At 41.6% G+C, this 14503-nt stretch overlaps 1 protein-coding gene across 5 annotated transcripts in view; it reads left to right on the top strand.

Moving 5' to 3' along the window:
* The window catches only part of BASP1 (brain abundant membrane attached signal protein 1), an 89502-nt gene that overhangs the window by 60777 nt on the left and 14222 nt on the right, over nucleotides 1-14503 (top strand). The window contains exon 1 of one of the 5 annotated variants that reach the window (XM_070357693.1): nucleotides 7709-7727. The exons of the other annotated variants lie outside the window; for them this stretch is intronic. The gene's annotated coding sequence lies outside the window, so the exon portion shown is untranslated. Of the gene's footprint in view, nucleotides 1-7708; nucleotides 7728-14503 lie in introns of those variants that run through there. 5 annotated transcript variants of the gene reach the window in all.

Raw genomic sequence — 14503 nt, 5'->3', positions numbered from 1 at the left:
TTGCAGAGGATTTGGGAAATAGTTAACATTTTTGTGGTCTCTTTAGCAGTGCCCCACTGTTGCCTGAAAAAGCAACATTAGTGATCAGAGAAATTGTGAATCTCTTTGCATCTGGGCCACCACGACGCTGCCTTAGGCATGGACTGATCCATAGCCTCACAGTCTTAAGGCTTCCTCTGTCTTGTTCTCAGTTGCTTATGATTTTTTTTTTTTCAGTTCAAACATTGAAGTATTCCAGATCTAGGATAGTGAGCAAATGGTTTCATGCTGGTCAGTATTCTATTAAATACATTTTAGACGGTTGCCTCGGAGAAGGCAATGGCACCCCACTCCAGCACTCTTGCCTGGAAAATCCCATGGACAGAGGAGCCTGGTGGGCTGCAGTCCATGGAGTCACTGAGGGTCGGACACGACTGAGCGACTTCACTTTCACTTCTCACTTTCATGCATTGGAGAAGGAAATGGCAACCCACTCCAGTGTTCTTGCCTGGAGAATCCCAAGGACGGGGGAGCCTGGCAGGCTGCTGTCTGTGGGGTCGCACAGAGTCGGACACGACTGAAGCGACAGCAGCAGAAGCAGCAGCAGACGGTTGCCTATAGTCATATTGTCAGAATTCTCATTTAAGCTATAGGTGTGACTTTCTCTGCACACACTAAGTATAGCTATTGTTTATAAACTACTGCAGCGAAAGGACCACGTTCACACCTGGTGTCTATTACCTGGAAAAAGTGACCAATAAGTGTGCATTTCAGAGCAGCCTCTGTTGTGACCTTAATTTCTTGATTTGGTGTGAAAACAGTTACATCATACTTTAAAATAAAAGGTGTTTTCATCATGTGCTGCTGCTGGGTGTGCCAGATAAGGATTTTGTAACTCAAATTTATTTCCAAACGTCAGTGCCTGTTGCTGCTCTAGTCGACTATGTGAATTTAAATGGGAAGTCCCTTCAGCAGGACCGTTAAAAAAGATCTGCTTCAGGTTGAATTGGCCATTACACTTCCCAATATTTATTCTACCATAGAACGTTCCCATTGCATAAACCAGAGGATTAGTAAAACCAAGTTCAGTCATGAAAGTGTTCTCCTGAACTCAGAAGGAAGGAGCAGTGTGTTGTCCTGGGTGGTTTGCAGTCCGTGGTAGAGCATGATGTCCTAAAACAAGCATGTTTGGGGGCCTCTGTCAAACAGGAGGGCACTGGGTGACTCTGACACCATAATATCAGACAGGATCATTGTTTGAACAATAACAGATATTGTTTATAAACACATGGCACGTTGCCGTTGTGCTTTTTCATCACTTTTAGCACTTTTACCTACGGTTGCACTTCTTTTAGGCTTCTTCATTACCTTTTTCTAGTCACATAACCACCATTCCACCAAGTTCTAGCATCTCTTAATTATGGAAGGCTTATTTACATAACTAAATCTCACCGTGTTGAAGTGTAGGTGCTCATTGGCATAAGTATTACTGTAGATGCATTTGTCAGAGTCCATTTGGGCTTCAACAGTAAGTATTAATTTCACTTTGATATGGAGTCTGGGAAGTCCAGGATCAAGATGCCAGCAGACTTGTGTCTGGAGGGGACAAGGAGCTCTTTGGGATCTGTTTTATAAGAGTGCTAATCCCACTCATCAGGGCTCTGCCTCCAAGACCTAATACTTCAAAAAGACCCCACCTCCAGACACCATCACTTTGGGGATTAGATTTCAACATGTGGATTTTGGGTGAGGGGAGGAAACAAACATTCAGTCTGTAGCAACAGTTAAAACACTTATTCATTAAAATCTGGAGGTCTTTTTGCATTTTGGAGGCTGTCTTTAATTTCTTTGAGATCTCAACATTTTATACATTCCAGGGGCCCCTGTGAGCTCAGACACCCTCACCCTGTACCTGCAGGGCCTGACTTGGAACCATCCCTGTTGCTGGCTCCGCCTTGCTGAATTCTGCTCTTGATTGGGTGGGTCTGACCTGTGTTGTTGTTCAGTTGCTCAGTTGTGTCTGACTCTTACTGACCCACAGACTGCAGCACGCCAGGCTTCCCTGTGCTTCACCGTCTCCCGTAGTTTGCTCAAACTCATGTCCATTGAGTCAGTGATGCCATCCAACCATCTCATCCTCTGTCATCCCCTTCTCCTGCCTTCAGTCTTTCCCAGCATCAGGGTCTTTTCTAGTGAATCAGCTCTTCACATCAGGTGGCCAAAGTATTGGAGCTTTAGCTTCAGCATCAGTCCTTCCAGTGAATATTCAGGGTTGATTTCCTTTAGGATGGACTGGTTTGTTTTCCTTGCTATCCAAGGGACTCAGTATATGTCAGTCTTCCTGAAGCCTTTTATTTTTCACCCGGAAAAAAATTTGGTCACAGGTGAGAAGACATCTGCTCCTCTAAGCCTGTAGCAACAAATCTGAGCTTGCATCTCTTTGAGTTACAGTATACAGGTCCTTCTTCATGGTACTTCTCCAAGCCAGATTCAGGTACTAGTTCAGTGAGACCCTAGGAGTCCTGTTTAATCAGTGCCAAGGCAGTATGTCTCATCACACATTAAAAAACCCACACACACTATTTAAAGTCACTTGCTAAACACAGCCTCTTTTTCTTTTTTAATCATGAATTCGTTGGTGGTGGTTTAGTCGCTAAGTCCTGTCTGACTATTGCGACTCTGGACTATAGCCCACCTGGCTCCTCTGTCCATGGGATTCTCCAGGCAAGAATGGTAGAGTGGGTTGCCATTTTCTTGGGTTGGTCCAAAAGTTCATTTGGTTTTAAGTAAAAATAAAAGACATATTTTCAGTTTTCATCAAGAACTTGATTGAATAACAGATTGACTAACTGAATGAACTTTTTGGCCAACCCAGTAGTTTCTATCGTGTTTTCTATAAAGGGCTCTTTTTTTTTTATTACCAGCATGTCTCTATCTTTGCTTGCTTTGCTCCTTCCTACTTAATTTTTTTCAACCCACAACTTTTTTCTTGTCCACCCTTAAACGTGTTTTTAGAGCTCCTTTCTGCTTTTTCCTTACTGCAAGAAGAAAGAGCTGCTCTTGCTTGTGCTGTTTAATCAATCTTCACTAAACTGCACCTCCTATTTCAGTTGATACATGATCTTCCTGACTATAAAAAGTCACTTTGTTCTTTATAAAAACTTTGCACTTTACAGAAAGTGTGTTCTTTGGTGAACTTGTCTATTGTGTGTGTGTGAGATTACCTGCATTGAGTTTACAGAAGTATGAAAAATCAACCTAATTTTCCACTACTGGCTTGTCCAGAGTTTTTAACCTGGACTTGCTGTGTTGATATCAAACCTAAGTCTCTCTGTTCTCAGGCAGTCAGAATACAAAGTATGTGATAAGAGGTTTTTTAAAAAAATTATCTTGTTTCCCAATCTTAAAACATTCCCATGTGACATTCTTCTTTACTGATAATATTGTTGCAGGCTCAAAAGAGCCTGATTAATCTTTGTAGCATCTTTTAGGCTTGGATCACACTTTCATCTGATAGTAGGAACTGAGTCACTGGTGAAGTATGTTCATCCAAGACTCTAGCTTAGACAGGGGTCAGCAAACATCTTCTTAAAGGACTGCTGCTGCTGCTGCTGCTGCTGCTGCTGCTGCTGCTGCTAAGTCGCTTCAGTCGTGTCCGACTCTGTGCGACCCCATAGACAGCAGCCCACTAGGCTCCTCTGTCCTTGGGATTCTCCAGGCAAGAACACTGGAGTGGGTTGCCATTTCCTTCTCCAATGCATGAAAGTGAAAAGTGAAAGTGAAGTCGCTCAGTCGTGCCTGACTCTTAGTGACCCCATGGACTGCAGCCTACCAGGCTCCTCCGTCCATGGGATTTTCCAGGCAAGAGTACTGGAGTGGGGTGCCGACTAGATAGTAAATATTTGAGACTTTGCCAGCCCTACAGTTTCTACCATATCTATTCCACTCTGCTTTCGCGACATGAAAGCAGCTGTAATGTATAAATGAATGGGATGGCTGTGTTCCAGTTAAGCTTTATTTTCAAGAATGAGCAGGTGGCCCAATTTACTGACCCCTGCTCTAGAAGAAAGCTAAGTTCTAGAATTTCCGCTTTTAATGCTGCAAGTAAAATCATCTAACAAAATTGTGAAAAAAAAAGGCAGTCATTCTCTCTCATTTCCAGAACTCAAAATACTTAGCCAATTTTGTTTTTAAAATTAACTTATCTCTATATGATCTTTTATAAGTGTAATGACAATTTGGGGAGAGCAGCTGCAAAGTATGAAATTGGATTTCCTTTGTTCTCTATTTTATTTTCTCCTGTCTAGTCTTGATGGAATTCTGAGTTATGAAGGTCCCTCCACATCTCTCAAAATAAATCCATATCTTTCAAGTCAGTCCCCAAATCATGGAAAGCCTTGATTACCTAACTGAGGCATTGAGTTCTTTGATCATCATCCATGTGTGTGTATCCCAACATCTGTGGTGTTACAGACTGGAATCTGAATGTTTGGCTACTTGCATTATTAGCAAAGTTTCATGCATTTTACTTACCAAAGAAAAGACCACTATGACATTTAGGGGACTTTATGGAAGGTGCGGAGAAGGCACTGGCAACCCACTCCAGTACTCTTGGCTGGAAAATCCCATGGGCAGAGGAGCCTGGTAGGCTGCAGTCCATGGGGTCGCTAAGAGTCGGGCTCGACTGAGCGACTTCACTTTCACTTTTCACTTTCATGCACTGGAGAAGGAAATGGCAACCCACTCCATTGTTCTTGCCTGGAGAATCCCAGGGACGGGGGAGCCTGGTGGGCTGCCGTCTATGGGGTCGCACAGAGTCGGACACGACAAGTGACTTAGCAGCAGCAGCATGGAATAGAAAACGTCTGCACCTCAGTTACTTTATCTCCTGTTTTTTTCTAAAATTTTTGTTATGCATATATATGTATATATACTGTTGATAGTTTTCCAGTAGGTTCAAATTGCAAATCTGCTTTTGTATTATAGTAGAGAATTTGAGGTGATATGAGCTACACAGGGTTTTTAAGGGAATTATCTTTTTCTCATGAAAGAACAAATTCCCAGGACTTTGTATGCAAATAAGTGCTGATTATAACAAATGAGCATAATGAATTTGTAAAAGAATCATAAGCAGATTCTTGATTCTCTTTAGCAGTTCTCATTTATTTGTAATTGAAAAAGCAAATCTTTGCTAAAATAATTTTCATCCGCCGTGCATGTTCATTTCAGAGTGCCCTTCCTCCCCCAGGCCAGGCTGGCTGTGTGCATCATTAATACAGGATGCACCTTTGGGGAATGGCCCCCTCGAGGCTGTAGAGTCCTGCTTATCTGTTTGCCCTTTGGCTCTCCTCTTGACTTACAGGAAATATACCATTCTTATACAGAAGGTCTTTGAAATTTGAGTGCCTGGGGGAACTGAGAAGTCCTGGTGGAGTTTGGGTGTCTATTATAGTGAGTCTATTATAATCATCTGTGACACTTTTCATTAATTCCAAGTAAAGAGAGTTTTGCCAAAGAAGATGGTTTGGATTTTAACATTGTCTGCTTTCACAGCTATGTCATAAATGGAATAAACCTGTGTGAATAAGTAAAGTGAGGTAAGTTGTTAGAAGTGTTTAATTTGCGAAAGATCTTCTGTATTTAATGAAGAATTCAATAAGCTTTGAATAACTATGTTCATTTCTCAGGTAAGAATTTGGGAACAATCGCAAAGCCCATGTTTGAGTCATCACAAAGTTGAATCCTGATGTAGCGTAAGGAATTTTTACTCTACGCCATGCTTCGTAATGATCCCTAAGACATTTTAGGCTTAAATTAGTAAGCGATCCAATATTAAAGTGGAGGGAGTAAATCCTAAGGCAGTGTCTATGTTGAATGTCCTTATTTCACTGGATGGCCCCTTGGCTGGCCTATTTCAGTTGGCACCAAAAGAAGTAACACGGTTCAGACGCTGATCTTGCCCTTTAATAGATGCTCCATCTTTTGTAGGTGGTCTTAGGTAATTTTAATTCACCTTGTGCTTCCTTTTAGCCTCCCAATTGACTGAAGGTATAGCTTTGATTTTTCTTCATGTTGCATGATAATTCTAACAAGCAACATTTATTTATTCACTTATTTGGACCCATTTTGGCAAACAAGTTAATAATTTGGGACATGTGAATTCTTCTATACTAGTGTTTATTGTCATCATCATTTAGACACATGATATTTTAGAGAGGAAACAGCTCAGCCACTTTGTTTTATAGAAAAGCATTACAGGTCTAGAGAGGTGGGGAGCAGGTGCAAGAGGACGCCGTTCTAACAGAGATTCTCCTTCCTTTTGGTTCAACTTAATCTTTTTAGGACCCCTGGTAGTAACAGAGTAGAGTAATATACCCACTTCATACTATAGTTAGTGGGTTCACTAGGATTTTCCCATTAATGTAGATTCATGAGTCACAGCCTGGTGTTACCTTCCACACTCTGATTCTGTAAAGTAAGTGCCCTACGAGCAAACTTACAAAGATGTGGACATGCATCTGGTTCCAACAGGGAACCGGAACCTTTGCCATCAATGTCAGACATGAGTGAAGTACAGCCTGTTCTCTGCCCCCTGTTGCTGGTGATTCTTCAGCTCCACCATCTCCTACCTCTTCCTCTTCCAGTCGGTAACTTGCCTGCCTGTTCACTCAGTGCCAGCTGTTGTATTTTTCTGTATTGTAAGATTAAAAATATTTTCTTTATTTTTTATATTTCTTTTAATAAATTTATTTATTTTCAATGGAAGGATACTTGCTTTACAATGTTGTGTTGGTTTTTGCCACACATCAACATGAAAGAGCCAAAGGTATACATTTTTTTTTATGTATTTCAGTATACATGTTTTTTGTGTATTATTTGTGTGAAGTCAAAGTGTTAGTTGCTCAGTCATGTCCAACTCTTTTGTGACCCCATGGACTGTCACCGGCCAGGCTTTTCTGTCCATGGATTTCTCTAGGTATGAATAGTGGAGTGGGTGCCCTTTCTTTCTCCAATATTAATACTGTAAACCCACTGCAGTACAGTATAGCCGATTGTGTTAGTTGGGTACCTAGGCTAACTCTGTGGGACTTATGAACAAATTGGACTTTAAAATGTGGTATTGGAACAGAAGAAGCCTCTTGAGAGTCCCTTGGACTGTAAGGAGATCTAACCAGTCCATCTTAAAGGAGATCAGTCCTGGGTGTTCATTGGAAGGACTAATGTTGAAGCTGAAACTCCAGTACTTTGGCCACCTGATGCAAAGAGCTGACTCATTGGCAAAGACCATGATGCTGGGAAAGATTGAGGGCAGGAGGAGAAGGGGATGACAGAGGATGAGATCGTGGGATGGCATCGCTGACTCAATGGACATGGGTTTGGGTGGACTCCGGGAGTTGATGATGGACAGGGAAGCCTGGCGTGCTATGATTCATGGGGTCGCAGGGAGTTGGACACGACTGAGCGACTGAACTGAACTGATTGGAACGGAACTTGTTGGGATGTAGGGGTCTTAAGAGTTGTGTAGCATCTGTGGTACCGGTGTCAGACTAAGGCTCTTGTGTCTTTTGAAATCTCTTGCCCCACACTGATGCCTCGTGTCAATCAGGAAGTGTGGTAATTGTTACCCACTACCCTTAAAAGTGTTACCAGGCAGGAAGTTGTGGGAGTGCAAGCTTGGTGATGGGGATGAGTTGTAGAAGCCTCAGGATCTTTAGTGAAGCTTACTTTTTCCTGCTTGCCTAAATCAGGTAACTTTTGTCATGTTGAATGCATCTTCTCTATCACCTCCACCTTCTGTTTTCAGTGGACACTATGTTTGCCTTTGACTTTCTTATTAAGACAGCACACCTGTCGTCAAATGTATCTGTCACAACGCCAGGGTTGCTTAAGACTCGGACCGTCACTGGTGTATTCCATTTAGCAACATCCTACGGATCAGAACACGTTATAGACTCTGAACTCCAGGTACCCGCATATAGGAGACACGGGTTGAGTGCACAGATGGGACCCTTGGTTTCCTGGTCAGAAGGAATTTGTGCCCGACTGAGTGACTCCTGGTGTATCTGTCATTGACATCACAGGTGTCCCTCGGCCTTCCTTTGTCTGGTATCAGCATGCCTTCCCACCCCGCTTTTTAGTGCTTTTCTTGGTCCTTTCAGCTCCCATCTTGGTCTGTATCTCAGATACTGTGGAAAAAATTTGAAGGACAACGAAAGCCTCATTGGCAAAGATTTTGGTCCCTACTTCTGTATTTTCTGCTGTAACTTTTGCAGAATAAATTGAGCTGAAATGTTTTTGTTGAAATAGTTTAAGCCATACCATTAGCATCCAGCCCACAAGCTAGCATGTGCTGTTACTTTGACCTTTTTCAGAGAAAGAATTTTCGTCTGACCTGGACTTAAAGGATGGGGCTGTCAGAGTTGATTTTGTTTCCCACTGGGCATCCAGCACAGCGCCTGGACGTTAGTGGCATTCTTGAAATATATGCATTAGCAGATTTGAGTACTCAGCAACATCTCATTAAGTTTGTGCATTATTGCAGCTTCTTTGGGTAAAGATGAAAGATTATAGACCTAAGGGATATAGTTCTAATTGTTTATATTACAAATGAAATAACCAAGCCCCGGGGAGTAACGTGGCTTATTTAACATAAGCAGTCAGCATTGGTTATGGTGAGATTCAAGCTCAGGCTTAACAGATATTTGTAAAGATTTAGGTTCACAAGGAGTGGTGTCAGTTCTTTTTTGAGGGAGAGCGATTCAGGTGAATTTTTGTGTGGCTTGCACGGCCCTAGAGGGACTCCACTGAGGCATGAAATGGGTGGCCTGTTTTAAGTTCCCCATGTTGGGATGGTATTTAGCACTTGGTCAACAGACTGAGTCTTAGCATGATGCTGGTGTGGCTCAGAACTCAATGCCACATTTCCTAGGACTTGTCCAACTCCCAGGAAACATGCTTATGGATTCAGACAATTGGATTTTTCTTAACTTGCTTTTCTAAGTCTAAAGGCAAAAATAGAGAAGTGACTGGCTTCTTGCCTGAATTTTTTTCCTGAGACCTAGAAAGGATATCTGGTAATTCCTTCCTTTACTTTGTATTTAAATGTATTATTTTATAGCTGTAGGTGAAGAATAAGATATTCCTAAGGAAAAGGTTTATTGATATTATCATTTTATAACCACTTTATTGAGATATAATTCACATACCGTACATCCACCTGTTTAAAGTGTACACTCAATAGTTTGTGTATTACATTTAAAACTCCATTAAATTATGGAACGGAGAAGGCAATGGCACCCCACTCCAGTACTCTTGCCTGGAAAATCCCATGGACGGAGGAGCCTGGTAGGCTTCAGACCATGGGGTCACTAAGAATTGGACACGACTGGGCGACTTCACCTTCACTTTTCGCTTTCATACATTGGAGAAGGAAATGGCAACCCACTCCAGTGTTCTTGCCTGGAGAAGCCCAAGGATGGCGGAGCCTGGTGGGCTGCCGTCTATGGGGTCACACAGAGTTGGACACGACTGAAGTCACTTAGCAGTAGCAGCAGCAGTAAATTATGGAAAAATACATATAAAATTTGTCAACTTAACCATTGCTAAGTGTTCAGTTAATTCAGTGGTATTAATTACATTCACAGTGCTGTGCACCCATCACCACTTCTATTTCTGAAACTTTTTAATCATCTCAAGTAGAAACTCTGTGCCCATTAGGTAGGAATTCCCCTTAAGCCTCAGCACCCCCCAGCCCCTGGTAGCCTCTCATCTGTTTCTTGTCTCTGTGAATTTAACTCCTTTGGTGCCTCATATAAGTGCAAGCATACAGTGTTTGTCCTTTGATGTCTGGCTCATTTTGTAATGTCATCAAGGTTCATCCATGGGGTAGCATGTGCCCAAACTTCATTCCTTCTTACGGTGTGAACTCCAGACAGGTGAAGTGGGCAAAACAGGGGTACTCTGTATGGCCCTTCACCACAGTTGCTCAATCTAAAGCAGTAAGAGAAAAATAGTCAGGAAAAGACTCTCCCTTCTCCCAAGGCTGCTTTAAAGCACATTTTAAGATCCTTTGTCCCTTCTGATTTTCCCTGTAGAGTTTTCTCATGTATGCTGGGCACACTTGGTCCTTTGGTGTTCCAGTTCGGCGTTCATCTTTTCCCAGTGTTACTTAACTCAGGTTTGGCTGCTCACTGCTCGAAAGCCAGTACTAGAGACTGTTGATTGGGAAGGAAAGATTGCTTTATTCAGGAGGCCGGTAACCTGGGGAGAAGGTGGACTCATGTCCAAGAACCAACATCTGTTCTCATCATTTTAAGATTTTACCCATTTAGTAACATTTATTGCTTTTAAAATCTACAGATTATAGAATGGATATTGTGAGCTTCAATATAGAATGTAAACATTAACGGAAGTGATTACTAGTTTGATTATAATTGGATCCATTTTCATTTGCCTGTTTTGAATATAGTAATTTGTATTCACCTCTGTTTTCCTTAATCTTGAAATTCAAGATTACTCCTTATTATTGACACAACTGAGAAATGGTTTTAGGTAAAAGAGTAAACAAAAAAATTACTGAATACCTGCTGTGTGTCTTTAGTTGAACTATGGCCTTTCCTGAAAATTCTCCATTTAAGTGCTATTAATAACCTCCTCTCCCTCTTTTTTCTTTTATGGTTGAGGCTGCGTTTGCTGAGGTTAACGTTCATGCCCAAGTTCACGTAGCTGAATTTGGCCGGCTGACCCCATTGCCCATACACTTCCCCCCACAGAGTGTTGGATCAGGTCTCAAAACTCATTGGCAAGCCATCAAAGTTCCGTTTGAAACTAAAAAAAGGAAAACCTGTTTTCTGAAACGTGAACTCTTAATTACATAAAATGGATGCTTCTGAAAACGGTGTTGTCTCAACAGGGTGGACTGTAAACCTTGAACAACAGTGTAAACCTCATGTTATATAAGAAGGGAGTTTACAGAGCCGAATATCCACTGAGCTGTGTTTCCACTCCAGTAATGGGCAGAGTTGCTAGGGTAACAAGGGAAGGAGCCTTGCTCTTCTAAGTGGGCTGCTCGCATGTCTAAAATGAGGGGCCTAGGGAGGAGAGTGGTGGGGAGGGGGTGGTGGAGGGGTGGTGTGTGTGTGGTACTGTCTCACTTGTGTCCGACTCTTTGCGACCCCATGGACTGGAGACTGCCAGGCTCCTAGGTCTATGGAATTCTCCAAGCAAGCATACTGGAGTGGGTTGCCATTCCCTTAGGGTATCTTCCCAACTTAGGGATCGAACCTGGGTCTCCTGCATCGCAGGCAGATTCTTTACCATCTGAGCCACCAGGGAAGCTGGGAATGATTGAATACTGGGGCGTTTGGGAGAAGGAGAATAAGCCCAGATAATTCTGGTAGCAAAGAGAACTCAAAGACAAAATGGCTCGTTCTTTGGGGCTGATACCACCTTGTTCTTTCCACCCTTATTTCTGAGTTAGACCCAGCTAGATGTTCTGCCATGATTGTTTTTAGCTTTGTAATCACCAGAATCACACTGGTTTCATGTTTCAGTTTTTAGAGATGGCGAAAAATCCCTTAACTGACCCAGTGTCTCTTCAAACTCCATATATCTGTATTTCTCAATAATGACTTTGAGTCACCAGCTTTGGCTCCACCTGCTCAGTGTGTTGAAAAACAGATTCTTGGGACCCACTCTGGACCCCCTAATTAGCCTCTGTAATGAGACCCTGGTTCTACATTTTTAACAGGCTCCTCACTGGTGATTTCTACGTACACAGATTTCACTACTACTGTTTGACACATTATATTGAAATATCAACCAAAAAGAAAATTTGAGTGACTTTGCTTCACATGACATCATGGATAAGGAACAAATTGGTATTGAATTCTAGTTGCTTTAATTAGAATTCTTTCCCATTGATTCATTACTTGAGAAGGTATCTGTTGAGCTTTTGCCATATGCCTGGTCTGGAATAAAAGACAGTCTCTTTTTCAGTAGTTGCATGGTTAGGAAGAAATAGCCCTCAGTTGTGTTTTTAAATCTCACAGCCCCCTGAGACTCAAACCTTTAATGTCTCTTCAGTGCTTCATTAAGTAGCCAAGATGCTCAGTTTTGAAGCAGACAAAAAGCATGGCAGGGAGTATGAACATGGACAGCTTGGGATAGAATGTTTGATTGAGAAGTTTTGAGAAACAAACTTGATTTGTATGGAGAGGCCAGATGACAGATGACATTAAATGTTAACACTCTTGCTTAAACTCTATTGCCATAGCCTTTTGAAGATAGATATAGCACATACTATTTGCCTGTGGATTTAATGCATTGTATCTTAATTCAGAATATGTGTACTGAATCCTTATTTGTGCTAAGCACAACACAAAGAAAAAAAGCAGATTCTTTGTTTAAAAATCAAGGATGCGCATATATATATATATGGAATTAAGAAAGATGGTAACAATGACCCTATATGTGAGACAGCAAAAGAGACACAGATGTAAAGAACAGACTTTTGGACTCTGTGGGAGAAGGTGAGGGTGGGATGATTTTAGAGAATAGCATTGAATCATGTATATTATCATATGTGAAATGGATCACCAGTCCAGGTTCAATGCATGAGACAAGACACTCAGGGCTGGTGCACTGGGATGACCCTGAGGGATGGGATGAGGAGGGAGGGGGGTTCAGGATGGGGGACACATGTACACCCATGACTGATTCATGTCAATGTATGGCAAAAACCATTACAATATTGTAAAGTAATTAGCCTCCAATTAAAATAAATAAATGAAAAATAAAATAAAAATCAAGGATGCATGTAGAGAATTTTGGAATGGTTTTCATCAAAAATGCTCAGGACTGGAAATACTGCATTTGCTGTTGTGCCATTGGAGAAGAAAAAGACACATTAAAATGTCAATATATGGTGACTTTAGGTGTTCACAGAAAGTGCAGGCCTCCCTTTATGATTGGATGTAGAAATTACTGGAATGAAATTGCAGTTCTTCTCAGTGTAGGCGGCCGCCTCTGTGTCTCCTTGGCCACCAGCCTCTCTTTGTCGGGTGAGCCGCACTGAGCAAGTCTGTTACAGTTCCAGAGCCCATGATGGTCTGTCTAATCCATCTTAGCTCCTGTGAGTTTTTTCCCTGTGCTTTAAAAACTCTGTTTTGAGAGTTCAAAATTAGCCGTGGTGATAAGACATGCTAGTTTCCTGGGTCTGTGGAAGAGAGGAATGGTTCAGAAGTGATCTCAGTGGCTTGCATTTCCTGGGCTGATTGTTGTTCCTTTACCAGCTTTATTGACTAAAAGAGCAGGTGATTCATTTAAACTCATATGTTAGAATGCAGTTAAGCGTGGCTTTTGAAAGGACCACCTCACCCGTTAAGTGCAAATAAATAACGATGTGTGTGTACAGCAGACTCTAAAAGCATGTTAGACAATTGATGAGAATGAATAATACATGTTCTCTGATAGTGTTTGCTCTGTGTGGTAGGATATTTTAAAAGTGGGATGATAAGAAACCCTCTGCATGAGGTCTGCATTTAGTTATTCCAAGACAAGCTTAACCATCATCTGCCATATTTATAACAGCAGTGTCCATTCAGAGTTTTATGCTCAGAGCTTGTAGAATCAATTAGGAGATATACTTTGAAAAATTGATCTTTACAATATACACATAGTAATCTAAAAGAAAAATGCCTTGTCAATATTAGTGTAGTAGTTTCTGTGTATTCTCATTTTAATTATGTGATGGCTTCTAATGCTTTAGAGTTTCTCATCATGGATGATCCCTGGAACTTGGCCATGTCCCATTTAATGGAATGGACATTTCATTTTAATTTAGCCTTATTTCTACTGCTAAGTGAAAGCCCAGTTTATATAACTCAATTTATATGGTTGTATAGATTCATCTTCTGAGCCTATAACTTGAAAACTGAATCTTGTTCTGGTATCATTATATTTACATTGAATAAATCTGAAGTTAGATTACAGGTTGATGTTGAAATGGGGTTCAGTCTATCCTACTGCTAAAACTTCCAACACAATACAACACAATGTAAAAGGGTTAAGAAATGATGGTATAGATAAATAACCAAAGATAGAGGCTTATCTAAGACTAGATTGCATAATAAGGAAATAATAGGGTAGTAATTAGGTTCTTCAGAGAAGGCGATGGCACCCCACTCCAGTACTCTTGCCTGGAAAATCCCATGGGTGGAGGAGCCTGGTGAGCTTCCGTCTATGGGGTTGCACAGAGTCGGACACGACTGAAGTGACCTAGCAGCAGCAGCAGCAATTAGGTTCTTAAGAATTAACGTTCCTTGTATACACTGTTGTATTTAAAATGGATAACCAACAAGATTTTACTGTACAGCACAGGGAACTCTACTCAATACTCTGTAATAACCTAAGTGGGAAAATAATTTGGAAAAGAATCTGTTCAGTCGCACAGTCGTGTTCGACTCTTTGCAACCCCATGGACTGCAGCACGCCAGGCTTCCCTGTCCATCACCAACTCCTGGAG

The sequence above is a fragment of the Bos mutus genome, chromosome 20 (genome assembly GCF_027580195.1).
Source record: "Bos mutus isolate GX-2022 chromosome 20, NWIPB_WYAK_1.1, whole genome shotgun sequence".
In the NCBI taxonomy this organism is placed as follows: Eukaryota; Metazoa; Chordata; class Mammalia; order Artiodactyla; family Bovidae; genus Bos; species Bos mutus.
Note: the sequence above shows the minus strand (reverse complement) of the source record. Positions and strands in the feature narration are given on the sequence as shown.